The 27,339-nt window shown below is 35.0% G+C and overlaps 1 protein-coding gene across 4 annotated transcripts in view; it reads left to right on the forward strand.

Moving 5' to 3' along the window:
• LOC149548148 (protein IN CHLOROPLAST ATPASE BIOGENESIS, chloroplastic-like) overlaps positions 1 to 27,339 on the forward strand; it is a 134,848-nt gene that overhangs the window by 75,606 nt on the left and 31,903 nt on the right. The gene's annotated exons all lie outside the window — the stretch shown is intronic.

Genomic DNA, 27,339 nt, shown 5'->3' on the forward strand with positions numbered 1-27,339 from the left:
GAGGGAGTCATATTTTTCATGAGGTTGGGATGTCCAGCTGCTTTTAAAGTTTGTTTTGAGGAGAGAGGATGGCCAGATGTGGAGACCACGGAGATGCGGCAGGACTGGTCCACGACGAGAGACCCTGAGATAAAGAGCCAGGTAGAGGCTCTGATTCATGAAATAGCAAGTTATACAGGGAGGCATACTACACTCTTCGGAGGAGTCAAGCAGATCAGGTAGCAGCTGAGAGAGCTCGGGAGGAGTCAGCTGCTAGGTTAGCTTCAGAGAGCACAACCTCAGAATCTGAGAGTGCGGCCTGGCAATCCGAGAGGACAACCTTGTTAGTAGAAAAAGAATAGTTGGCAGCAGAAAAAGAAAAGATGGTAGCAGAGAAGGAGGAGGAGTTGGGAGAAGTCGGAGAGATGATGCAGTTAGCCCTTGAGCTTCAGATGGAAGCAGACACAGAGATGAAGATTAGGAAAGAACAGGTCTACAAGCTACGGATGGAGCTGAATGAGTTGAGGACGCAGACACATCCCTCTGTCTAATACTTATGCATTGATGTATTTTGTTATTTTGAATTTTGTTGTATTATTGTCCGGAGATGACTTTTCTTTGGGGGGGGGATGATGTTGTTGGTAAAATGTATAGTGTAGCCGATGGGTAGAGTAGTATCCGAACGGGCGCGTGACGCTTGAGTCACCCCTTCGGAAAGGTATATGTACACGTCCGAGATGGACTTTGGAATCATCATGGGGATCATTGTAATGCGTGTAGTCATTGTATTCGGATTGTAATCAGTAAATGCATATATGAATAAAGTATCTGTTTTGCGTTATATCGTGTTATACATGTGTTAAGCTTTTTACCCTATACGGTAAACAATTGCCACCAAACTAGAACTAGACAAATAAACCACTAACCTATAAAGGAAAAAGAGGGGGTCACCATTTGCAATAGGGAAATGGTGAGAAAAGGTCACAACAGAGTCGTAATATATTAATAATAGTGCATTGAGAGAAGTCATTGTTGTCTTATTTATGGTGGCTTCCGATGCCCAGATAACACTATTGTAGAGCCCCTATTCCACCTTTGGTCATTGATGTTATCTCAGTCTTAGCCTTTCTTAAGGAGCAAACTTGAATGATTTCATATAATAGAAAAAGGAGATGTTCTTGTGGAGGCAACTTTCAAATTACCACAACTATTAGAAAGGTTAGGAAATTAGTTAATGTATTGAGGCGAGGAAATCAATATTATCTCTATCATATATCTATTTACTTTTTTGTCTATCTTAGAGTTTAATTCAAGCAAATTGTTGGAAGTTTGAGAAATATCCATTAGGGCTATTACAATCTAGTTTGTTGCATTATGCCATGGGGCTTTTTACCATGGGAGCTTTTCCCTTAGATTTATCTAGTTGAGAAAACCAACCTAATGCCATATTGTTGTAGTTGCCTCACCTATGGGTGGTAATAGGGTATTAGGAGCTACCATTCTTTGGGCAATAATCTCAATTGGTTAATGTTGAGTGGCATCACATTGAGGGTGTTATCATGTTCCAACACGAACCTCATCATCTCTATTGGGTTGTGGATTTCAGAATATCCACCCTTGAAATCCAAATTGATCCCCCAAGTCTTTTTGGCATACCCTTTTCCCTTGTCATAACCCACCTTTGTTTCAAGCTTGACTACAATTTACTTGTTTTCCATAGTTGTACGCTCTATGACGTCCCTGGTCAACGCCCTTTTTAGATCACACATCCTTGTCACCTTTTCACGAACACCACTATCAACGATGTAGTCAAAACTATCAACTATAGCATGTGATTGGTGAGGAAGCTTCTAGATTGAGTTCTTCAAATGTAGCTTCATGATTCTAGGGTTCTATTTAGTTGATCTCTTCAATCATGTTGTTTGTATTGGTTTCCCTTCTAGATCACATCACATCATCCATCCAATCTACAAGGCGGGTCGTACTTCAGACTCCAATAATTACAACACCATCATGATTGGGTGTTGGTTCCCAAAACCACAAATTGGAATCCTACGAGTCTTGCCAACTCGATGGTGGGATTCCAACCGGTAAAAGGCCAATGTGATGGGATTGATTGATATGATCCGAATGCCCTGCGCTTTTGGCTATGCAAAACCAAGGTGGGTGCACCTAATCTTAGGCAAATAGCTAAGATCCGAGGATGTTTATTGCAGATAATTTAATCATGAATATATATATATATATATATATATATATATATATATATATATATATATATTGAAAGTCCTCTGAATTGGCAAGAAACTTAGAACACCCTTCAACTTATACGAAAATAATAGAAAGTGCTGAAATTATATTGATTTTAATACTTCAATGATAACTGCGGAATGTAAAAGCCTCAAATTCGTAGATTCTGAATTGAAAACAAAGTAAATAGTTATATAAATGAAAAAGTATTTCAAATGAAAAAAGTAACTACAAATTGCTGAAACAAAGTGATATATTAATTTGCAAACGGAAGATATGAAATAATCGATAGCATATAGCTTATGAAATCACCAACAATATAAAGACTTGTGTCGAAATCAGAAGGGCAATAAAGTCAATATCATAAGTTTATAACATACAACTTTATAAGACTCAATGCGATTTGACTATAAACAATTTTAATTATCAAGATGCGATGGATCGAATATATATATGCAATTTCGAACTAGTCGAGATTGTGTTTGAACCCTCAAGGAGACAAAGTAGACATTGAAATGGAAACAATTGAATATTTCACGATATCGATGATAATCAAGTTTAAAATGCTATAATCGGCCCAATCCAATTATCTACTATTAAAACTGATTACAAAACTTAAATTTTTTTAAATAAAGGACGAGACAATATTTTCGACTTTAAAGCTTCTTTAAAACAAATAAAATAAAATTTCTCACTGGTTATGCAAGGAACGAAACAACAATGAAGACACTCATGAATGATGTTCGATCCACTATTGTCTACTATAGAATCGCATATATAAATTTTTTCTTAGTAACCCAATAATCACAGGTTTAGTTCAAAGATCCAATCTTTGCTAAATGAAAGAATAATATATCAAGCATACTAGTTTTTTGTATGCATAAGAATTTTTGTGTAATTGTAAAATTGTATGAATAGTATCCCTAGTTATTTTATATCTAATATTTATAAAGCCATAAGGGACATTGGTTGCTTTTCCAAGCAATGCGTCTCTTCCTAACAAATAACTAACCAATGGAAAACACTTAATACAATTTTAATTTTGTCAAAATATAATCAGTGGTTTAATGATTGTATGTCTTATATTCTTAGTGATTATAAAGCTGTAATATCCCCCACTTAGCCAGTTTGGAGGTATGTTGTCGTTAGCCCATTCTTGTATGGTCCCGAGGGCTAACCAAGACTTCAAAAGGGATCTTGAGGTTATTTGGCCTAGTCAAATTTAATTACAGGCCAAACGGAGTTCGTTTGTTGGGTTTTCGGAAAGACTTACTATTTTTAGTAAGCCAATAGGGGGATGCAGTGCCTTCAATTTTCAGTGATAGGATGAGATGCGTTTTGTTGGGCTCTTTCTGATGAGCTATTATATGTGGGATTTCGAGTTTATTTGGTATATTATTCTAATGTTCGAAGTTACAACAGTAAAGTGACTATTTAAATTAAATATTATAATGTTTCATAAAGTCACTTTATAAAAAAATCAAGAGTCCCCCTTTTGAGTACATACATGGACTTTGTAAAAGGAAAAAAAGAATAAATATTAAAACTCATGTATTATACCACATTGGCAAGACGGAAGCGTGGAGCAAGTGAGGAAGGGATTAAAAGGAAGAGGATAACTCTTATTTATTCATGCTTGGAAATATCAAAGAAATTGAAAAATTTTCTGGAGATTATGTCTCAATAGTTTGAAAGGTGAAATCCCTTCAAGCTGGAAATCTTGACGCCATTGAAAGATATGGTCTTGAGGTTCAACATGGTAGCAGTCCGAAAAAGCAGATACGAAAAAGCAGTCCAAAAAAGCAGGCTGAAAAAGCAGTCCGTAAAAGCAGTTCAAAAAGCAGATCCGAAAAAGCAGTTTGAAAAAGCAAATCGGAAAAGCAAAGCAGAAGGGGCAGCATTGAAGGAAATTATTACAGCCATCTACAACCAGGTTCCTTTGTTAGTATTGCTTTTTAGGTGTTATAAGTTTCAGCTGTCAGTGTGCATTATACCAGCATTATCATTTTGTAATCCATGTAAATGCCAAAAGTCTTGGCCCTATTTCATGAGCATTGTATTAGAAATTTCATTGCAATTAAGAAGATAATAGTTGCTGGTGTCATTTAAGCAATTCAATATCGTTATTTATCAGCTAGTTAGTTTGCATACCAACTATTTGTAAAAATGCCAGTTGGCTGCAGGTGTTCATTTCTCATGCTTAGATCATATATATGCACTGAATATTGTCAAAATTAGTAGCACACTCATGTTAGGTCATTGTGTAGTCCATTTGGAGTCTTCTAGCACAAGATTCTCATTGATACAAATTGAAGAAAGAGTCATTTAAAGCCAGTTGAAATACTATATCAGTCATACGTCCCTTGCATGTGAATTGTTTGATGAAATTCCTTGAGCTTTCATCAGCATTTTTTAGAGCAGATTTGAGGAGGGTTATTACAAAAACTCGGTACAAATAGCCCACTCAAACATGTGAATATGCGGGAATTATCTTCTATCGCATAGACCATAGTTTCCAATGAAGCATATTCAATTATCTTGGTACAAAACGGTGTGAGTGTCGGAAATGTCTTTTCGAAGACTTAGTACTAATAGTGATGTTGACTCCTAATACGTCAATTCAATTCCAATTCAACCTCTTGAGCACCTGCAATAACACAAAAGAACATTAAGAATTGCTTAATTGAATCAAAACAAACTATTTGAATCCTTGCGTATATATATTGGCGTTGAATCCAGTGGTGAGTTTCCATCCAAACCTTGTGTTGCTTCCATCATTTGGCAATTACTTAAATTGTTACGCAACTACTAATGATAGATGACAACATCCAACTCTTTCGAATTGAAAAAGACATGCATGAATATACTGAAGGAGATTGCTTTTGAAAAGGACTTAATTAAAAAAATTTGATTCTCAATTGCATCGTTGCTTGGATATATACAATAAATTTGTTTTACTATATCGCCTCTGGTAATATCCTTCCCTTCTGAGGGTATGCCGCTGCCGCAAATATATTTACTCGTTGACACCTTGCAAGCTACTGCCGAATACATATTTCGACTTCTGCTTTTATTTGGATCTTGATTGCCATGCTTGGCTGTGGACTAGGTGATGGTATCGAGTCACAAGAATTGGACGGTTGGGCAGTAGACCATGACTTTCAAAACATGAAATGCCTTCCACTCTGAAACTTCACGCAAGATGCAATTCGACATTCCATACTGTTTCTAGCATTCAGTGACATTTTATACAATCTTATTTCCAAATATGTTGGTTGGGAACGCATACTAGATAGTAGAAACCTGAACATGTTGTTTGCATATGTTCATTCAATATAAAATATTTTCTCCTGCAACATCAACGACTTGGGCAATATTTCATATATTTGCAACATATACGTTATTACATTATTTTGTATATATAAGACTACAGTTTCAACACGTCTGTTTTGATTGAAATCAATATTGCTAGGAAATGATTTTTGTTCTCAACATGGTATATTCCATAACTTTAGTATTTGGTTGTCTCATTTGACATTACTAGTTCGAGAGATTTATTTCTCCATAACATTCCCAACTTCAGAATCATTTTGATTATCCCATTGTCAGCATCATAGATATGTAGGGTTGCCAAACATTACAAATGTGTCTTCTAATACTTCAAATCTTTTGAATTCATAAGATGTAAAATAAATATATTTGTTGGTAAGAGCATTGGATGGATTTAGCTAATTTGACGCTTCATTAAAACTTGTTGCATTCTTCATTCATTGCTATAGTTGCTTCTAATAAAGAATTGCCATGTGAGAGCCACCCTTCCCTATCTATGCTTCACAAAAATAGAGGCTAAAACTTAGGCTCCATTAGTGGCTCTTATTGGGGACATATGCTCCTATTGGGCATAATGAGTATCTAGCTATCTCTAAGTGAATAAGACCTGCACAAAACAAAACAGAAAGTTATAATTAATCCCCGCAATAATGTCAAATAGAAATTTAAAATAAGTATGGAAGAGAACTGACAAAGGAAAGAAAACCCCCTAAAAGTTTTTACTAGAAGAATGGCTTCAAGTATTGTTCCTATATTGGGAAATCCTGCATGTGTTGATTCTTGCCCTGGAAAAAGTAAGAATGTTCTCCAGCCTTCTCAAAAATGACAAATGGTCCTAACCACAAGTCTTCGAACTTCCCATGGTTGCCCTTCTCTTGATCCTTGGCATTCCATTTTAGAACCTAATCGCCTACCTTGAAGACCTATTTTGAGCCCTTTTGCCATGAAGAAATCTGACTTGTTGTTTATTAATATTTTGTTCTTGTGTGTGCCTCCTGATTTCATCAAGTTCAACAAGCGCATTCAATCTGTTTTCAATATTATCTAATTGCTCTTCAATGATAAATGTGTAAACTGGAAGTAAATTGTTTAGAGGAAGTCTCGCTTCCTTGCCATAAACAAATCAATCAATCTGTCAAATGCAACATCCATCTCTTTGAAAAGTAGCTCTTGTATTAGTTAAACCAAAGGGCATTCTGGCATATACATATGTACCCAAAGGAGTTGCGAATTCTGTTTTATATTGTACAGATTACATGACCTTAAATCGGTTATACCCGGAGAATCTATCCATCATAGACATTAATTCATTTCTAATCACTTTCTGTAATAAGATTTCCATATTTGGCAGAGCATAGTTGTCTTTTAGAGATGAAATGTTTAAATTTTAGAATGTACGCATAATCTAATATCTCTATTCTTCTTTCTGACTGGAACAAGATTAGAATCCTAGGTTGAATGTTTGATGAGTTTTATAATGCCAACATCCCTCAACTTAATCAACTCTTCCCTCATTTTAGAGGCTAAAGTTTGGTTAATAGATCTCTGTCTTTGCGTGAAAGGTTTAGCATTAGGTTTTAAGGGTATTTCATGTTGAAATAAATCTTCCCTTTAAGCCTTCAACTCACCATAACTCTAGGCGAAAACACGCCTATATTTCCTTGAGAGAGCAATCAAATCAGACCTAATTTTGGAAGACAATTTCTTTCATATAAAAACATTTTTAGGAGTATTCGTTTCCTAGGTTAATCCCCTCAACGTTATTTTGAATTTTAGTTGACTTGCTAGGTTTTAAACTTTCTCTCTCATCAAAAATTCTTTCTAAGGCTACCAAACTCTTAGGTATTTTATTAGTTTTCAATTGAACTATTTCGTTACCAAATAAAATTTCCTTACCGTCTTGTTCCTCTATGCACCCGTTCCAGTCAATATTTTGGTTTTCATAATCTTCTTCACAAGTCAAAAACCTGATAAGATCCTTATCGTCTTCAAAAACTTGCCAGTTTTGCACGTTGTCAAGTACTGATGGTCTATTCTTCATTTCTACCTGCACAACTTCGTCAAGCGGGAGATCAATCAGTCTAATTGCAATTTTAGCCACTACATCATTTAAATAATTGTTTGATCTATCTACCCATTTAATAGAAAATGCATCAAATATTCTATCAAATCCCACACATAATTCCGGTATTGTTTTAAATTAGGCTTTCTAGTTGCAAACTTGTGTTTGATTTGAGATACTGTCAGGTCTCAATCACCTAAAACAGAAAGCAATTTAATTCCATAAACTCTAGCAATATTAAGGCCAATAATTAAAGCTTTCTATTCAGCAATATTATTTGTGCATTCGAAGTTTAATAAAAATGAATATTTAAATGTCTTACCTAATGGTGAAACGAATATGACACTGGCTCCATTACCCTCTTTGCTACAGGCCCCATCGAAGTACATTTGCCAGATGCTGTCATGTTCTTCCTGTACATGTGTTTTAATGGGATCAGTAACCTCAAAAATTGGTTTAGATACACTTACCTGAAAATTTCCATGTCGGATTGGCAAAAGTTAACCTCAGAGTCTGGATTATAATCTTCAACTAAGTAATACAACCTCGGCTTACTTTCAATTTTGATCTCCTTACCTCCTACTGGTATAGTAGCATAGGATAAATCGAGCTGAACATGACCACCTACCAAGTTTGACCATTGTCGAGATAATAACATACCATAACTTGCTGAAATTTCTACTATAGTGGTGTCAGTCCTATATGATATTTGAGCAAATGCAAGAAATCGGAATTCAACATTTTTTTATAATACCAACTACTGGAATAGATCTATTGTCCATAGCATAACACTTTCCGTAAGGAGTATACACTTTAAGACCAATCTCTTTCATAACGTTGGCATACATAATATTAATTGACTCACCATAATCAATTATACAATTCTTTACTAATTTGTTATTAATCAATAAAGTTAGATAAAATGGATCCACTTGATCTGAGTTCTTATTTAATGTCGTTCCCAAATATACAACAAGAGGATCTTCATTATTTCTTGTATCATTTTCATTACTAACATCTTCTATGCTAGATAAAATCTTCACAGTTTCCTCCCTGTAATTAGGAAATTTCATCATTTCCATTCGTGGAACAACAATTTTTAACTGAGATAATGCATGATTAATAAAAGTGTGACAATCAGATACTTGCTTACCATTAATGCTTAGTCTGTTGTTTGGTTAATTTAGGGGGCTGATTAGTCTCCACCTGTTTACCTTGATTTTGATTAGCGTTCCTCCTAGACGCCTCTCCTTGTTGTGGGTTTTTAGCAAACATGCTAGCAGGTCTGCCTTGATTTTGTACCATTGGATTTATTCCTTCGTTGGTATGCTTGTTTGGCCTATTCAACGGCTGCAATAGTATATGCTTTCCTTTCCTCAGTCATCAACCTTCGAAGAGTGGGTGTTTCCTCTTCATCTAAAAATACTTGTTGGATATGGTGTTGCTGATTTATTCTCCTTGAATGATAATCTGAATACTGTTCTTCTTCTGAATAGTCATCATCATCTGTATCCCACAAAGGTTCAAATAATAGAGCATTAATAGTGTGTTTCTCTTCTTCTTGATTCTCTTCTAGAATAGATTGTGTAATGACACATTGTTCAGGATCATGGGGCAACCTACAAACTTCACACCATGGCCCGTCGTCAATCATGTTAACCTTCTTTAGAGGGTTTGGAGTGTCTTTGACATGACTTCGTCTTTTTGGTTTCCCATCTTTCCTATTTGTATTGTACGATATATCTTTCAGTCTTGATCTGCATGCCTTTCATTTCTGTTTTGTTTTATCTTTATGTCCTTAAGTATATTCATAATCTCTTTTAATTCATCTTTCTTAGGGGCTTTAGGATTATATAACTTTGCATCATCTTTCTTGTTTACTTTGCCAACCGCTTTTCTTTTGTTCTCTAATGTCATGGCCACTTTGAAGGCTTGTGGCAAGGAACTTGGTCTATGAGATATTATCTCTCATAATGCGTTTTGTTATCAAAAGTACTTAGATAAAAATCAATTAAGAATGGATCCACTGGTTTGATCTCTCTCGAAATTCTGTTTAACACTTTATTAAATCTTTTGTTGAACTCCGAGACAGACTCATTGACATTTTTTTTGATGCTTGTTAACTCATGTGAGGCAAAAGATGTATCATTGTGATCTCCGAATTGTTCTATAAATTGATCAACAAAATTGCACCACCCAGTGATGGATCGGTTTGGGAGACTTCTATACCATTCTGCAACATCTTCTGTCAAGGATTGGACAAAGAGTTTCATAAAAACATCCTCATGATCTTCAAAATCTTCCATCGTGTTCTTTAGATTAATAACATGTTGCTCAACAGATCAACTCCATTACCAAAGAACTTTGGAATAGTGGTCCTCAAATCATTAAAAATCGGGTTGGGGTATCCCCTTATCCCATCAAAATCAATTTTCCGATATCTTTCAATAACCATAGGTTGTCTCATAGCTTGATTTTGCATCCCTTAATTTTGTGTTGCATAACCTTGGTTATTTTGGTAGATGTGTCTATTATTTTGATTGCCACCATGAGGCTGCCTGGAATTTGTGTTATTGTTTGGGATGCCTCTATTATGCTGTCTTGAATTTCTCGTATGCTGATTACCACCATATTGTCTTTTGAAACCCCTGTTTTGATCTCTATTTGTTCATGATTAAACAAAGGGTTTATATGGCTGGTGGCAAATTGTGAATCTAAGTTTTTCCTGTGAGGATGATTGTATTTATTTGTCTTATTTGTTTCCTCATGAACAAGTTCACTTCTTTCTTCTCTCCACCTATCTTGACTTTCTTCATTGTTTGCTTTTCTTTGTGGAGAGATAATATCATTTCTTGATATTTCTATGTTATCTAATACATCATCAGGCTGCATTTTAAGAATTCTCACTAATATTTTGTTGTTACTTCTAGCCACCAGCTACTTTTTTAACAATTGCATCTCACTATTGTAATTCTTCTTCATCCTCATCTATATCATCATCAATTTGAGTTACTTCACATTGCGGTTCTTCATCTATCCTAGGGATTCAGAAGAATGGGTTGAAGCTCTTGTCTTCCTTGTTAGGACTAGTGTGATTTTAATTATTTCTTTCACTTTGTTTATTAGGCATGTCATAGAAATCCCTATGTCCTGAATAAATCATTTTTTATTTCAGATTTTTTACTCTTCTTTTTTCTTAGTTTTCTCTCAAAGGTCAATTCTGTGAATCTTTTAGGTCCTTCATTAATTGACCTCCTTCCCCACATAAACTTCAAGAGCAATGTCCAATTCCTTTCATATAGAATAAAATAAGCAATAAACAATAGAGTCGCCACCCTATACGGGGAATGAAATGAGAGTCTAGGTACTTCCTCAACAGAGAATAAGCCACAAATGCTTGAAATTCAAAAAATATTCCTGAAATACAATTATGAAAATCAACACTATGACGAGAATTAGAATCTTAATATTTTCAGATTAAAATATTTTTCAAGTTTATATGTTCAATTTGCAAATGCTGAAATGAATAAATCAAAACCTCAATAGCGATTAGGATCCTTATAATTTCTGATTTTAAAGGTCTGAAATGAAAAATCAGTACTAAGGAATCTGAAAACGCTAATTAAAAAGGTTTTAAAATGGAAAATGAATACTAAATACTCAATTAGGATATTCAAAACTTTTCCAAAATCTGAAAGTTATTTAAATGTTTTAATAAATAGGAAAAGATTGAATGCTGAAAACTCACCTCTATGCTGGTCTGAAATCAAAAAATCTGCAACCTTTTCTTGCAACTCTCCGTAGTAGAGTCGCCAATCTATTGGTTACCAAAACCATAGATTGAAAATCCTATGAATCTTGCCAACTCCATGTTGGGATTCCAACCGGTAAAAAGCCAACATGATAGGATCAATTGATATGATTTGAATCTCCTGCATGTGTGGCTCTGCAAAACCAAGGCGGGTGCACCTATGTAATGTCCCCATTTCTGGTAGCTCTACTCAGTTGATAGAGTTAGCTCATCATAGTGACCCTCGGGAGCTGACAGGGTGTTTTGGGGGTCTCAGTTGTGGACTTACTATTTTTAGTAAGTCTATTATTAGCAATTGCTATTTTTAGCAATATAATGGGTGGCTGGGCAATTGGTCGTCACCTGCAGTTAATCAGGTTAATAATTACATGAGCTTTTATTTATTTATTAATCATTGAGTTGCATTATTATAATAATGACTTTAAGAGATATTTCTAAAAAACGAGTTGGAAAGTTTCTAGTGTTGAGTTCTTTTGGGAAACTTTCACAATTTTTGAAGTGGAGTTTTAAGGAAACTTTGGCCAACGAAAGCTTATAAATGAGAGCTCATTTCATTGAGAAAGACATGCTTGAATATATATTTTCTTTTTGTGCCTTTATGGCGTTTTCTTGAGTTTTGATTTTTATGGCCCTTGCTGAAGTATAAGGGTTTCGAAATTTTGAGAATTGTATTTGCAGTTTAGCTACTGAGGTATAGCTAAGATTGCCTAACTTCTCTGCTATTCATTATTGTAGCTGAGAAGTGTTTTCATTCCACTGCTGACATATAGTGGACTTGATATTTGCTAGACATTTTCCTTACTGTAGCATACTGTGGCTAAGGAGAATATTACTGAATAGATTATTGGTTTGGAGAGAGCATTGATTTGCTAAGGTTGGTATTAACATTCATATCTAGAGGAATTGACTGGGACTTATTTGAGTGTTGTGCTTCATTCTCAAGTGGAATCCCCTAAATCTGGAAATCGCACCTACAAGTAGAAGTCGTGTGCATTGTTAGCAGTCATTGTGCAAGGCCTGCATTTGGAAATTTGGGCCTATAATCATAAATTGCAGGATATTGTGCATGTTGAGAAGCTTGCGGCTGAATCAAGGTGAGCCGTCACCCATATCTAGACCTGTGTTATTGCTCTTTATGACCTACGACAACCTTTGGGAGCCCTGCGATCACTACAACAGGTGGTATTGTATTGTTTGGGAGGGTCATCTTTTATACTAGGGGTCTACACATATTGGATACCTATTATTTGACATCACAGAGGGAATTTCTTGCCAAGTCTGTGGCTTGCGATCAGTCATTGGTGATAAACTTCTAGCATCCACATGCAGCATATGGGTTAATTGGAGCCCCTTTGACAATTGAAATATAAATTCTAGGTTCTTGGTGTTAAATAGATCATGGTTTTGCATATTGTTAAAGCATAGAACATTTGGAAATTAAATGTGAAACTCGTCATTTCTAAGATTATTTATTTACAAGAATTCATAGGGAAAAATCATATATTGAAAATTGGCATTCATCTAATTTCTTGTAAGCATTGATTGCATTATTTAGCTTGAATTTGAAACTTTATATTCAGTGATATCTGGAAAGCCTGCCAAGTGCTGGATGAAATGTCAAACCCATAAATTAGTAGGAAGAAGTTGTTTAAGTTGGATATAACCGGACAGGGTTTTTATAGTGGTATTAGAGTGGTTTCTTGCCAGCTTGCAGGAATAGGGCTCCAAATCAGTTGTTAGTGGTCAGTATGTGATCCATTATTTTCTATCATGGATGACGACAAGAGATTTGTGTTGGGTATGCACTATACCCAAAGAGGACATAATTCTTCTCCCAGAGAAGGTGAGCCTGAGATCCAGTTTGGTTCAGTTGGTAGTTTGGGTGGTTCTGGTGGACTGGACTACGACCCACAAATGCTGAGGTTGATAGAGATGCCCTGTAGGCATTTATGAATATTGTAGCTGGGCGACAACAGATGACAGATGTACTCCAACAGTTGTCTAATACTTTGCAGCAGATAGCACTTCCTCGAGGACGGAGTAGGGAGAGAGCTCAAGATGTTTCTATTGGTTCTCATAGATCTCGAGTCGAGGATAGAACCCGAGACGGTGTCAAGTACAGAGATGTAGATCGAGTTCGAGTTGAGGATCGTGGTGGATTAGTTGATAGATTTGACATACATACTGGTACTCATGATAGGTTGCAGAAGCCTACGTTTTTGAGACAAGAGGTGGATGCGGTCAATATTGAGTCTGAGGCCACTCCTTTTGTTGATGATGTGCTGGCATACTTTACAAAGTGGGATACTTTATGACAAGCTATTAAAGATCATTTGAATTTTGATAGGTTCCTGACTTAGAAATGGGAGTATCGAAGAGTGAGGTCGGCACCTGAGAGACAATGACCTCAATAGACTAAGTTACAACAAGTTGCCAGTAAGATGACGTTGGAGCACTTTGATGGTACTGGGGGAGTTACAACTCTAGCTTGGATTCATAAGCTTGACACATATTTGGCTTTGCGTCCTATGTCAGAGGTGGATGCTATTAGATTTGGAGTGTTGTATCTGGATGGAGTTGCCCATGACTAGTGGTACCATGGATTAGTTTCTTTGCAACATGATCAGATCACTTCTTATCAGGAGTTCGTGGATCACTTGATCGAGAGATTTGATATGAAGGATCTAGAGGTGTATTTTTGTGAGTTGACTCAACTGAAGTAGTTTGGTGGATTGGAGAGTTACATCAGTGAGTTCCAGAGGCTTTCAATCATGGTTTATGATATTTCAGGGCGCAAATGAGTAATGTTATTTATGGAGGGATTGACTAAGAAACTTTGTGGATGGGTGAAGTCATTGAAGCCATCTTCTGTACAGGTAGCAATGTGGAATGCACAAGACTTGGAGTTCTCTTCTCGAAGCAAGGTTGCTTAGAAATCTTTTGCTCTTCCACCTGATGATGAGGAGTCCCCACAAGCTATTGAGGACAAATTGATATATTAATTTTCAAAGGAAAGATATGAAATAATCGCCAACATATAGATTATGAAATCACAAACAATATAAAGACCATTGCCGAATTTAGAAGGGCAATAGTGTCAATATCATAAGTTTATAATATACAACTTTATAAGATTCAATGCAATTTGACTATAAACAATTTTAATTATCAAGATGTGATGGATCGAATATATAAATGCAACTTTGAACTAGTCTAGATTGTGTTTTAACCCTTAAGGAGACAAACTAGACAATGAAATGGAAGCAATTGAATATTTCACGATATGAATGATAATCGAGTTTAAATGCTATAATCGATCCGATCCACTTATCTGATATTAACACTGATTACAAAACTTCAAAAAAGAATAATTATAAAGGACGAGACTATACAATACTTTCAACTCTAAAGCTTCTTTCAAACAAATAAAATAAAATTTCTCACTTGTTATGTGAAGAACAAAACAACAATGAATACACTCATGATTGATGCTCGATCCACTATTGTCTGATCTAGAATCACATATATAAAAATTTGCTTAATGGGCGTAGTTCAAAGATCCAACCTTTTCCAAATGAAAGAATAACATACCAGGGATACCAGCTTTTTGTATGCAGAAGATTTTTTGTGTAATTAATAAAATTCTATGAATTATATCCCTAGTTATTTTACATCTCATATTTATAAAGCCATAAGGGACATTGGTTGCTTTTCCAAGCAATGCATCTCTTCCCAACAAATAACAGACCAATGTAAAACACTTATACGATTTGAATTTTGTCAAAATATAACCGGCGGTTTAATGATTATGTCTTATTTTCTTAGATTATAAATCTCGGTATAAATAGCCCACTCAAATATGTGAATATGTCAGAAGTATCTTCCATCACACTGACCATAGTTCCAATGAAGAACATTCAATTACCTTGACACAAAATGGTGTGAGTGCTAGAAATGTCTTTTCGAAGACTCAATACTAATAGTGAGGCCGACTCCTGATATGTTAATGCAATTCTGATTCAACCTCTTGAGCACCTGCAACAACACCAAAGAACAATAAGTATTGTTCAATTGAATCAAAACAAACTATTTGAATCCTGACGTATATATATTGGCGTTGAATCCAATGGTGAGTTTCCATCCAAACCTTGTTTTTCTTCCATCATTCAGCAATTACTTAAACTGTTACGCAACTACTAATGACAGACAACAACATCCAACTCTTTCGAATTGAAAAGACACGCATTACTGAAGGAGATTGCTTTAGAGGACTTAATTAAAATTTTCGATTCTCAATGGCATCACTGCTTGGATATTTACAATAATTTTGTTTTACTTTATCGCCTCTCGTAATATCCTTCCCTTTTGAGGGTATGCTGCTGCTGCAAATATATTTACTTGCTGACATCTTGCAAAGTACTTCCGAATACATATTTCAACTTCTTTTATTTGGATCCCGATTGCTATGGTGGGCTATGGACCAGGTGATGGTACTGATTCACAAGAATTGGATGCTTGGGCACTGAACCATGACTTCCAAAACATGAAACGCCTTCCACTCTGAAACTTCATGCAAGATGCAATTCAACAATCCATATTCGTTCTATCATTCAGTGACATTTATACAATCTTATTTCCAAATATGTTGGCTGGGACCGCATACTAGGCAGTAGGAACCTGAACTTTGTTTGCATATGCTCCTTCAATATAAAATATTTATCCTGCAACATCAGCAACTTGGGCAACATTTCATATATCTGCAACTTATACGTCATTACATATTTTTGTATATATAAGACTATAGTTTCAGCACATCTGTTTTGATTGAAAACAATATTGCTAGGAATTGATTTCTGCTGTCAACATGGTATATTCCATATCTTTAGTATTTGGTTGTCTCATTTGACATTACCAGTTTGAGAGATGTATTTCTCCATGACATTCCCAATTTCAGAATCATTTTGATTGGCCCATCGTCAAGATCATAGATAAGTAGGGTTGCCAACATTACAAATATGTCTTTTCATACTTCAAATATTTTGAATTCATAAGATGAAATAAATATAGCTGCTGGTAAGAGCATTGGATGGATATAACTAATTCCACTCTTCATTAAAACTTGTTGCTTTCTTCATTCAAAGCCGTAGTTGCTTCTAATAAAGAATTGCCATGTGAGAGCCACTCTTCCCTGTTTACCCTTCACAAAAATAGAGGCTAAAACTTAGGCTCCATCATTGGGCACACCTCCAAATTATATGCAATGGCTCTCCATATCCCTCATTCGAGAGAGTTAGATCACCATCACATCCAAACCAAGGAAAAGCTAGTTTGAGGAGGCAAGCATTGCCCCTTGAATGTGTACTACTGGTTTGTGGACTTTCGCAAAGCCTTTGACTCTGTCTCGAGGACAACCATTTTTCAGAGGCTTTGAGATATCAGTATTTCTGAGACTACTTGCAACTATCACAAGACTCTACGAGATGATTTTGGGTTGTCTCAAGACCGCTTGTTTGTGATGAACCCAACTAGTTCAACCTCTATCCAACCTGTGTTTGTTAGTGATTTTCATCTTCTTTTGTAAAGTTTGTATTTAGTTTGGAATTTGAGAATTTATTCCTTTTATGTGGAATTTTGAAAATTATAGACAATACATGAAATGAAATCTGGACTATTATTGATTCACAAAAAGAAATTACTCTTATTCATTATTGCTAGTTACAATGCATAACATCTTGCAATTATTAAATACTGAAATGGATTTGTAGCTTAAATGAGGGACTTGTATTAGATTGCAACATTTGAAAAATAACCTTAAACCCTTCCCAAACTATGTACTACAATCTGCAATTGATGGTGTCTATTATAGAATGGAAATGAATCCCCAAATCCAAGGCGGCCTTGTCTAGAAACAAGATGCCAATGCTGTTGCGACTCACATGAACCATAGGATGTGAGATGACAGCCTTGTATTCATTGAAATCATACAAGACAATGCTGCAAATCACAGCTGCAGGTTGGCCATGGCTAGAAGCTTCTATCACTACTTAATTTAATGCTCAAACCCTCTAGAAACTCCCTGACTACTCACAAATTAACACAATCTGGACCTCTATCTGAAGCCAATAGCCAAGCAATAAAATAAATGGTCTTTCACAGCCTCAAAATTGCATATACACTGAAGAATTATCCTCCAATGCTGTAAATAACTGAAATTCTAGGATTTCATATCTCAATTCTAAAGAACATTCATTTTCAGAACAAATAGTCAAATGCATAATGAATTTTATTTCCTTCCTTTAGATTTTATATTCCCTCAAAATGGTTTGGTTCATAAAACTTCTTCATAAAGCTCCTTTAATGAGTTATTTATTTGCTTTTGTTGTTGCAAGTCAACTCAATAATATATCACTAATGAGTGCCCCCTTTCAAATAAATCATTTAATGCATCATTATAAGTATCCCTTGGCCCCATTCATTTTATAATACATTTTAAAGTTAGTAATAACTTTGTAATATAACCATTAATTAAAAATATCATTGATGCCATTGTCAATTTAATATCTCATTAAATACTCATCATCTCTTTGTCCCTTTTGAAAACATAGGAAAACCATTGCACAACCAACCACCTTATTAGAAATAGTAAGGGTCCATCCCTATCAACCTCTGACTTACTATATTTAGCAAGTCCCTAAATACCTAATCAAATCAATAGTGCCAAGGATTATCATTTTATTTGAGGCTAGTCCAGGTGCCCTACCAAATATGTAAATGTTGGATAAATAGCTTACTATAAATAGTAAGTGTGCCAAACTGCCCATTGGGACCCTCTAACCGTTAAACTTAGCCTACAAGTATATTATGTTCTAGGCATTTTGAGTACATTAGGAGTACTATTGGGGTTAGGCAGGGCTTCCCATTGTCACCTACATTTTTAGGTATCTACATTGACAAGTTAGAGAGGTATCTTTAGGACCATACACTTTGAGGGGACAATTGCCTTCTTCACTAGGCTCCCATCTCTATTCTTCTTTTTGTGGATGTTGTTCTTTTGGCCTCCTCTTTAGTGGGTTTGTAGAGATAGTTAGACAGTCTTGTGTAATGCCCCCTTTACAAGGGCTAGCAAGAAAAGAGTAAAACTTGCAAAATAATTGTTAGAATCATAATAATAACAAATCTCATATACTATTCTATCCTCTCTCCTAACCACAACCTTAAAGTCATCTCTAGATCAGGATCCCTATACCTATTGAGGATCTCTAACGTTCTAAACAAGATAATATCAATTCTAGAACCATCCTTGGTTATTTCATGTGCTCTTTGGAGCGCACCCCCTAAGGTTCTTGGATGGGATATCCTCTATCCAAGGCCAATCATATATGCATATGTTGATATCATCGAATTATTTTGGCACATGGAGATTATATTAATCCCAATCATGTCTGTCAGATGGAGATCATAACAATATCACATATTGATGTTGTAGGGATTTTATCAATCTCCACAGTGTTAGTCTCACATATTGACACTACAAAGCTTAGGATCAATCTCTTCTCCCTTAAGGAGCTATATTGACCCTTTCATAGAGCATTAATTATCTTTCATAATAATATTCGTATCTGAGGGCTTTCTTCTTAATATGCATTAATTCCTGCCGGTGAGTAGGTGCGTCCTCATGAGATTAGTCTTGCCCCAATTTGCCTTAGGCTTCTGGGTGCTAGGCTAGGTTGCATGGATACCCCTAGTCAAAAAATTTAAATATTCATATATTTGCAAATTTCCACATGTATGATTAACATTATATATATATATATATATATATATATATATATATATATATATATATATATATATATATATATATATATATATATATATATATATATATATATATATATATATATATTGACCTATTAATAATTTGAAGAAAAACTTTAAATATATAATATTCCTTTACTTACCTTAATGGGGGTCTTAGTCCCTTATGTGGTAACTGAAAATTGTACCTTTTTAAAATATTTAACTTGTTTTCCTTCTGTGTATTTTAGGTGCTTCGTTTCCTTTTCTCTTATAAGTACCAAATGAAGGTAATAATTGTCTTTGTTTATACCTTTATTCCTCCCTTTTCATGGACCGAGGCCCACCTATTAATGTTGTTGGGCTAGAAAAGGTGGTGACCTTTCTAATGGTCACAAGTCATTAATGTTTATTTACCCCAATTCAATTCCATGACAATTTGTTTAATATTATTTTAGTTTAGCCAGTGTTATTTAATTTATTAAATTTATTTACATGGGTCTTAAATTCTGTGACTCCTACTTTAAATTTGTTTCTATTAACTTTAATTTTATAATAACCACTTAGACTAATCCTCTTTTTATTAATTTTAATTTTAATTTGTCTTTAATTAATTTGTAAAGGTATTGATATTGATTTATTGAACAATGATATATGTGTGTTATGGATAATATTAATATATTCAATGTTATTATCTAAGTTACCACATTGTCTGGAAAGGCCCAAAGCCGGAAGTCGGTTCGATGCACATTCATTGTCGATTAAGATTCCGTCTAAATTCATTTTTTCCCTATCACATTTGCTGTAAAGTAAACAACATGACCTTGGTTGACTTTCACCCACTTTTGACCGAATGTGGAAAGAGTCTTGCGAGTTCAGAATGAATGTGGATGAGTTTGGGTGAATGCTAGCCGAATTGGGTTGTTTATGACTTTCAAATTTTTTATTAGAGTTTTTAATAGTTTTTTTCAATCTAAACCTTAGAGTAACCCGTATAAATTGTTTTCTTTGTAAGGAATCCATGAGTTCCTTAACAAACATATTATAGATGACAAAAATATTTCAAAGGATATTTGAAAAGAAACAAGTGTTGCAACCAAATTAGATAAATATGGCTGAACAAAGCATCCATATCCCACAAAAGGTATGATGACAAATATGTTACTTTATGATGACCAAGAAGATGTGTATTTGAAAGCTTTGCTTCAGCAGTTTTTGAAAGAGTAGTCAATGCCTAAGTTTAGAAATAAAATGTCGTGTGCTGGGTTGTTTTGGATAAGTAAAGAGGGAATAAGTCTCTTGTCCATTTCAATTTTGGTAAAAATTAAAATCGCAGAAGGAGCTTGTAATGTCCCCATGTTTAGCAGGTTCCTATAGTTGGCTTGGTCAGTTCACCATTTCAACCCTCGTGAGTTGATAATGGGATTTGAAGGTCTCAGTTGTGAGGTTATAGGCTTTCCAACAACCTATGGTGTGTTTTGGCTCTATTTGAGGGACTTACTATTTATAGTAAGTCAAACTATTGGTTCCGATGAGCTTAGTTGAGTTAGAGGAGTTGAATGATGCTCTCAATTTTTATTTCAGGCTTTTGGTTTGGGCTCCAAGAATCTTGGAGGGAGAGTCTATTTATAGTAAGTCACCCCATCAGATTCATTCATTGTCTTTCTTCATTAGGATCACTTTGGTATTGTCAGATTTTGATTCTGATGCTTCTTTAGTTATTTTCGCAAGACAGGTGAATTATTATTATTCATCTAAATATGCCGAGGTTGCTATTTTTGTTGGTGTTGTATGTTAGTCACCTCAATATCATAGCTCGTTGGAATTGGGATGAAAAGTTTTAAATCGTGGGCACAAGAAACAGTGGCCTTGTGTGTCAGAAATTAGAATATTATGTTATGGTGGAAAAGGCCATTTCTGGAGCCAAAAGTAATTAATAAATTATATTATAATGACACTTTATTATATTTTAATGTTGTATGGAGGAAGTTTCATTTATTTGGGAAACTTGTGTCATTTGGAGATTATAAATATGAGGCCATTTGATGAGAAATGCATCCAATTATTTGATTATCTTATTTTTCTCTTGTTGTCTTTGTGACATTTTTTACTCTGAAGTTTGTGCCCTTGCTGAAGTATAAGGGTTTGGGATATACAGCTGAAGTATTGTAGATTTAATTTTGAGAATTAACAACTGAGGTATTGTGGACTTTTGAGTTTTATCATCATCTCCTCTTTCTGTATTAATTATGGCTGAGGAGTATTTATCCAATTGAATATTATAATTTCTTTATTGTTGGTTGAGGGTTTGAAGTGTTGAGAATTTTATTGAAACAATTGAGCTGCAATTTATTGTTGACAGCTGATTGTTCTAATATTTGCATATTGAGAGCATTAAATACTGAAAGTAATTGGCTGAGTTGGGCATCTGCAAATATCAATTACAATTGGGAGTTTTATGCATCATAGACGTTGCATTCTGGGCACCAGAGTTAGCTGCAATTAAGCATTTGGGTTATTTTGCAGACTTGGGCATTAATTGGAAACGTGTATATTCACCTTGATGCTGACATCTTTATCAGCCGTTTGGCATGAGGTTTGCAACAAGATTGGGCTGTTGTAGTTACACATTGTTTATTGTCCATACTTGTGGATGTGACTATTATTGGAATCAATGTTGCAATGCATCTGCTAAGTTGGATTTGTTGAGTTATATAGGGCGAGCATAATGGGGTTTGCTGTAACCATTTTATGAGCCATTCTACTATCATGTTCATTTCTTGTATTTATTTATTTCATTGTAGCCATTAATTTTATTGAATAAAATTCAGAGTTATTCTTGTGTTGGGAGAATTACTTTTCAAATCAGAATTTCATTTCATGTTTATATGCAAATAACTCTCGAATTAAATACAAAACCACCAAGAACAACATATTTGATCTATCAAAGTTTGCTTGCCAAGTGTTTGACAAAATGTCATACAACTGATTAGTAAAGAAATTGGAGTTTTTCAAAGCTAGAGCCGGTTGGGGTTATTAGAGAGCTTTGCAAATGGTGTGTTGAATGTTTATTAGTTGAGCCATGTGACTTTCAAAATGAATAAAAATGTGGGTATTGGTTGAGAAATATCTTGCCTTGTGTGGAAATATCAGCAGCAGCTGGTCTTCTAGCACCGTCTTCTAGCAGCGCCCCTGGTCTTCCTGTAGGTAGGTAGGTACATGTGTATTTTGCAAAGTTGCTTTAATACTGGCGTAGTAGTGTATGACTTTATTTGCTGCAGCATATTTTTGCATGCATGTATGCATGTATGTATGTATGCATGTTCAAAAAAATCTTGTATGAATGAACACAAAGTGAACCTGAATGCAACCCCCAAAACATTGGACAAATTTTAAACCCAAATCTCTCAACCTGCATCCGTACCAGAATCTAAATCGGTGACTTGGGTTATTGATATAATTATTGAATAAAATTGTTTATTCAAGACATTGATAAATAAGAATAAATATTTGAGGCATATAAGGATTACAATTGCTTTGATACTTGATGCTGATAATAGATATTTTTGGATATATGAATTATTCATCCTTAGCTGTCAACTTCTTTATGAAATATTTGTCTTATATTTTTATTTATTATTTATTGACTAATTTTACTATATTGATTAGTATCATAATCAACAATATTTACACATTTATTTATAATATTTGATCGATATATATATATATATATATATTTAGAATTATATATATTTGAAATATGATACATTAGCGAACAAAGGAGTAGACGATGAAGATTCTCTAATAAAGAACAATCAAATTAGCCAATAATCTAATAATTGTAAAAAACTCCGACAGAATAATATAAGATAAAAGCTTTAGGATCAAATATATTTCACATCTAGATTTGATAATAGGGTGCATTAATATTCGATTAGTTTACTTATCACTCTAGGACGAGCAATTCTTTCATTATGAGGATTTTTGATTGATTCACTAATACTAACAAGGATTTTAGCCAAAAGAAAGTATATAGGAAAAAACTTTAGGTGACTTGAATTTTGAACTTTGGAATTGTGAGGACATAATAAAGCAGGAAATTTAAAAGCAATCAAGCTTCAAAACGAAGTTTATTAGTGAGAGTGCAAGTTGAATTTCAGTAATGTAAATACGAGAGAGATTGAAGATGCAATAATGATGTATTAAGTTTTGTTTCTCATGCAAGGGAAGGTATGCCTTCTCAAAGCCCTTTGCTAAAAAATAGAGGCAATTGTATCATAAAATAGATAGGATGTTTGCGTCTCGGGCTAGATCGTGGGTTTTCTTCCCTATTCTTTTTCCTGGGGATAAACATCAATGTAAAATTCAAAAAATAATAAATATTGGCAAAAGCCTTTCACCGATATATATATATATATATATATATATATATATCATATGTCAAGTATAGGGTTATGACATCTTGTGTCCTTTTCTGAGATGCGACTTTTGACAGTTGATTAGGGGAAGATTAAGGTGATGGTCTTCAATGCACTTTAGTCTTCTCACCATTTCTTTTTATAGGTTTGGAGGTGGAGATATCTTCCTCATACACATACCTGGGGGTCAAGTTCTTCGGCCCTCTCTTTACCATGAGACTTCCTCTTTGGTCACAGATAAATAAGGTACAGTTTGTTGGCCATCCTCGACTGACAATGTTTTCAACAACACTAATAGGACACTCTAATCATGTTGACACTTATGGATACACTTATTAGCAGTGTTCCATGAGGACACGTCCCCTACAATTTTGGGGTCATACTTGTCCGAAGGACAAAACGGGGATGGATTTTTGTCGTATCTTTTTTGCCAAATTAAAAAATGTCCCCAAAATGGGAATTTTTTTTTTAGGAAACTTGGCAATAGCCAGCAGTATCGGGGACAACTTTACTGTCCCCCAGCTGTCCCCGAAATATTAGGTTTCCCCTTTTTTTCCAGCTAGTCGGGTAAAGGGAAAACACCTCCCAATTTTTTTTAGTTTTCATTGTTCGCGTAGGCCCTAGTTGTCTTAAAGATGTAATAAAAATATGCAAACCATATTTGGTCCATTAAAACACTAAAACACTAACTCTTCTACTCATTTTTAGATTTGACATACTTGCTAAGAGGAAGAAAAAAAAATAGAGCAGCACTAATAGTGAGGAAAGATTGCATTTAGTATTTGCTACTTATTATTTATAGTTGGGCTTCTCTTTATTTCATTTTGATTTCATGCATGATACTTGGAGCCTTTAGACATTTTGATTTTTGCTATATCTGCATGTGATATTATTATAATGGAAGTACTTAGTAATTGACATTTGATAATTTTCCGTGTATTGATCTTCTAGAATGTCTATGGCAAATGGTTTATGAATGTTATGATATGCATATTTGAATTCTATCTCTCTATATAAAAATATCCCCTGTGTTTTTAATCGTCGTCCCCTAAATTTTTGCTTTGTTCTCCTAAAACCTCCCTCTCCTGGAAACTCTATGGAACATAGCTTATTAGACCTATTGTTCTTTATGATTCAGTGGTGTGGGGTCCTTCATTCCTGGATTACAATTGGGCTTCTACTGAGTGGTTTTAGACTCTCCTCCTTCGGCACATCATCTAGTGCAAGTAGTCCATCCCGCAAAACATTATTCTTGCATAGTTTGGGGCTTGTCCCTTTGGGCTTGAGGCCATCCTTGATATAGTTTGCTACCTTCATCGCCTTTGAGGTTTTTTCTAATTCAGGTTATGGATGTCATCCATACCCTTACCTCGCTTAGTATTTTTAGTCTACCACTACTTCTATTGTTTGATTTGGCTGGGCTCGTGGATGGTTCACTGAGACTTTGGCCCTTCTTGGGTCCATAGGATTGAGATGGATTGCCTTCCTCCCTTCCAATATTCTCTTGATGCTCCCCTCCAATTTTCCTCCCCACCAAGAACTGAATAGGTATATGAGAGATGACATACACATGTAGGTCATTTGCACTATTTGGGTCAACCCCCATGGGGCTCTTCTTCCTAAAATAGGTTTTTATTTGGAGAATTTTTTGGAGCCAATGGACAAACTTATTGTTTTCCCTTCCTACTTATCCTACCACCAGTTTCATTTTCTCTGGAACCCCCTTGTTTCTTTCAGAGCATCTTTACATCAGCTTTGGTGTGAGACCAACCATCATATTGATAGGATATATAGAATTTCCCAACTATGGAGCGTTGAGGCTAAGTGGGAGGAGCACTTCATCTTTCCTTGCCCTTTGTACTATGAGATTAAAGGAAGGTTTTCTATTGCCTCTTTAGGAAGGCGTGGTCTCTCTCCATCTTGCGATAAACAAACCATAGTTGTCTTGCCCTTTATATTTAAGAAGCCATTAGGCTCCAAGACCACACGCTCAAGCACCGACATCCTGTAACACCTTAACTTGGTCAACTCATTACTTCCTTCTTCACAGGGCTTCACTCAACTTGTGACACCAAGTGTTAGGTTGGCTCTGCCCCTTGTTCTAGATTTGGGAGCTCCAATCACTAGTGGCATTCCTCTTTTAGGATCACTCTAAAGCGGCCCAAGGTTCTAATTGATACTATTGCTTATCCTTTAGTTTTGAGGTTCTTCATGGTTGTTCAACATCCTTAGTGACATTTGGGAAAGTTTTTATTTTGGGCTGTTCTTTTTGTTTTTGTTTCTCTCTTTCTTTCTTTCTTCGAGCATTGTTTGGTGTCCTTGTTGTGGGTTGGCCCCTTCTATTGTTCTTGTTAGTCCCTTTGACCCCTTTTATGGTCTCTTGTAGATATTAATAAATTTATCTTATATATTTATTTTTCATCATTGTTTTTCCACTATTATTCTTGTCCATATCTCTCTCCTTAAATCCTTCTTAGTTATATTCTTGCAGATTTTTGATGAGGTCTTCTCCTTCATGCTATTGTTCATATCCAACCCTACTAATTTATTTCGTCAACATTTTGATAAAGCCCTTAGGGTTATGTGGTCTATTTTTATCCAACTCTTTTGTATTTGTAAATAGTATCTCCCAACTTGGCATTGTTCATTTGTCACATGGCTTCTAAAAGAACAATCCTTTTTGGTACCTAAATTGGCAATTTGTGTGGCATGATGGCTTCAAAAGACCTAATGACTATTTTCATGGAGGAACTAATAATCCAATTATGGCCTTCTGTTGGGTTTTTGTTTCAAGTCAGGGTGTCCTAAAAATTCAAGAAAATCTTGTGGCAATTTGATCATTTCAAACCTAGCCTCCTCAAAATTGGGATAAGTTAATAACCTTCAAATATACAAAAATGACCATTAAGATTATGTGTATTGAGATGGGAAGTCCATAATTGGACGAACTTTATAATTCCATTTTGGAGTTATCTTGAGACTAATTCTGCCCCTAATTTCTATCCTTCTTATCAAATAGCCCGTGCAAATACATGTGGCACAATAGGGATTACCACTTAAGAGACTTGCTCCTCCTCCACTTCACATTCTCTAGTACTTCTTGCATAGGTTTTGCCAGGAAATTCCTATAATCACAAAATGTATGTAGCAGGCAATGTTGACTGTGGGAAACCAACACCATAGCTCACATTGGAATTATTGGTTGTTCATCAACTCTAATGACTTGACAAGTGCTCAGATAATCTCCATCCACTCCGATAACTTGAAAAATGCCCATATATATATATCCGTCAACTCTAATGACTTGACAAATGCTCAAATATATCTCCTTGAAGTAATTTTGGAATTTTTCCATTCTAGAGGCTCAATTTCATCATTGGGGATTGGTCCCAATTTCTTCTCATCTCCTTTTATTCTATAGAGTAGAAGCTATAATAGCCTGCAGCCTGTCTTTTTCATGCTATTCTCTATACCTTGTACTTTCAAGTCTAATATAGCCTTTGCATTGGGGTCCAAATGGAAATTTCTTGGAATAATTCTTTTGATTATAGTGAATGTGCATCAATAACATCTACGGAGTGTATATATTGACACTCAATTTTGTACATTTGGAATAATAGTTTGGAAATTTGGACTCGACAACCAAAAATAGGACTTGGCAAAAAACTCAGCTAGGACTTGACAAAGAAAAC

Source organism: Cupressus sempervirens, chromosome 7 (genome assembly GCF_028749045.1).
Source record: "Cupressus sempervirens isolate cs-2001-9-10 chromosome 7, ASM2874904v1, whole genome shotgun sequence".
In the NCBI taxonomy this organism is placed as follows: domain Eukaryota; kingdom Viridiplantae; phylum Streptophyta; class Pinopsida; order Cupressales; family Cupressaceae; genus Cupressus; species Cupressus sempervirens.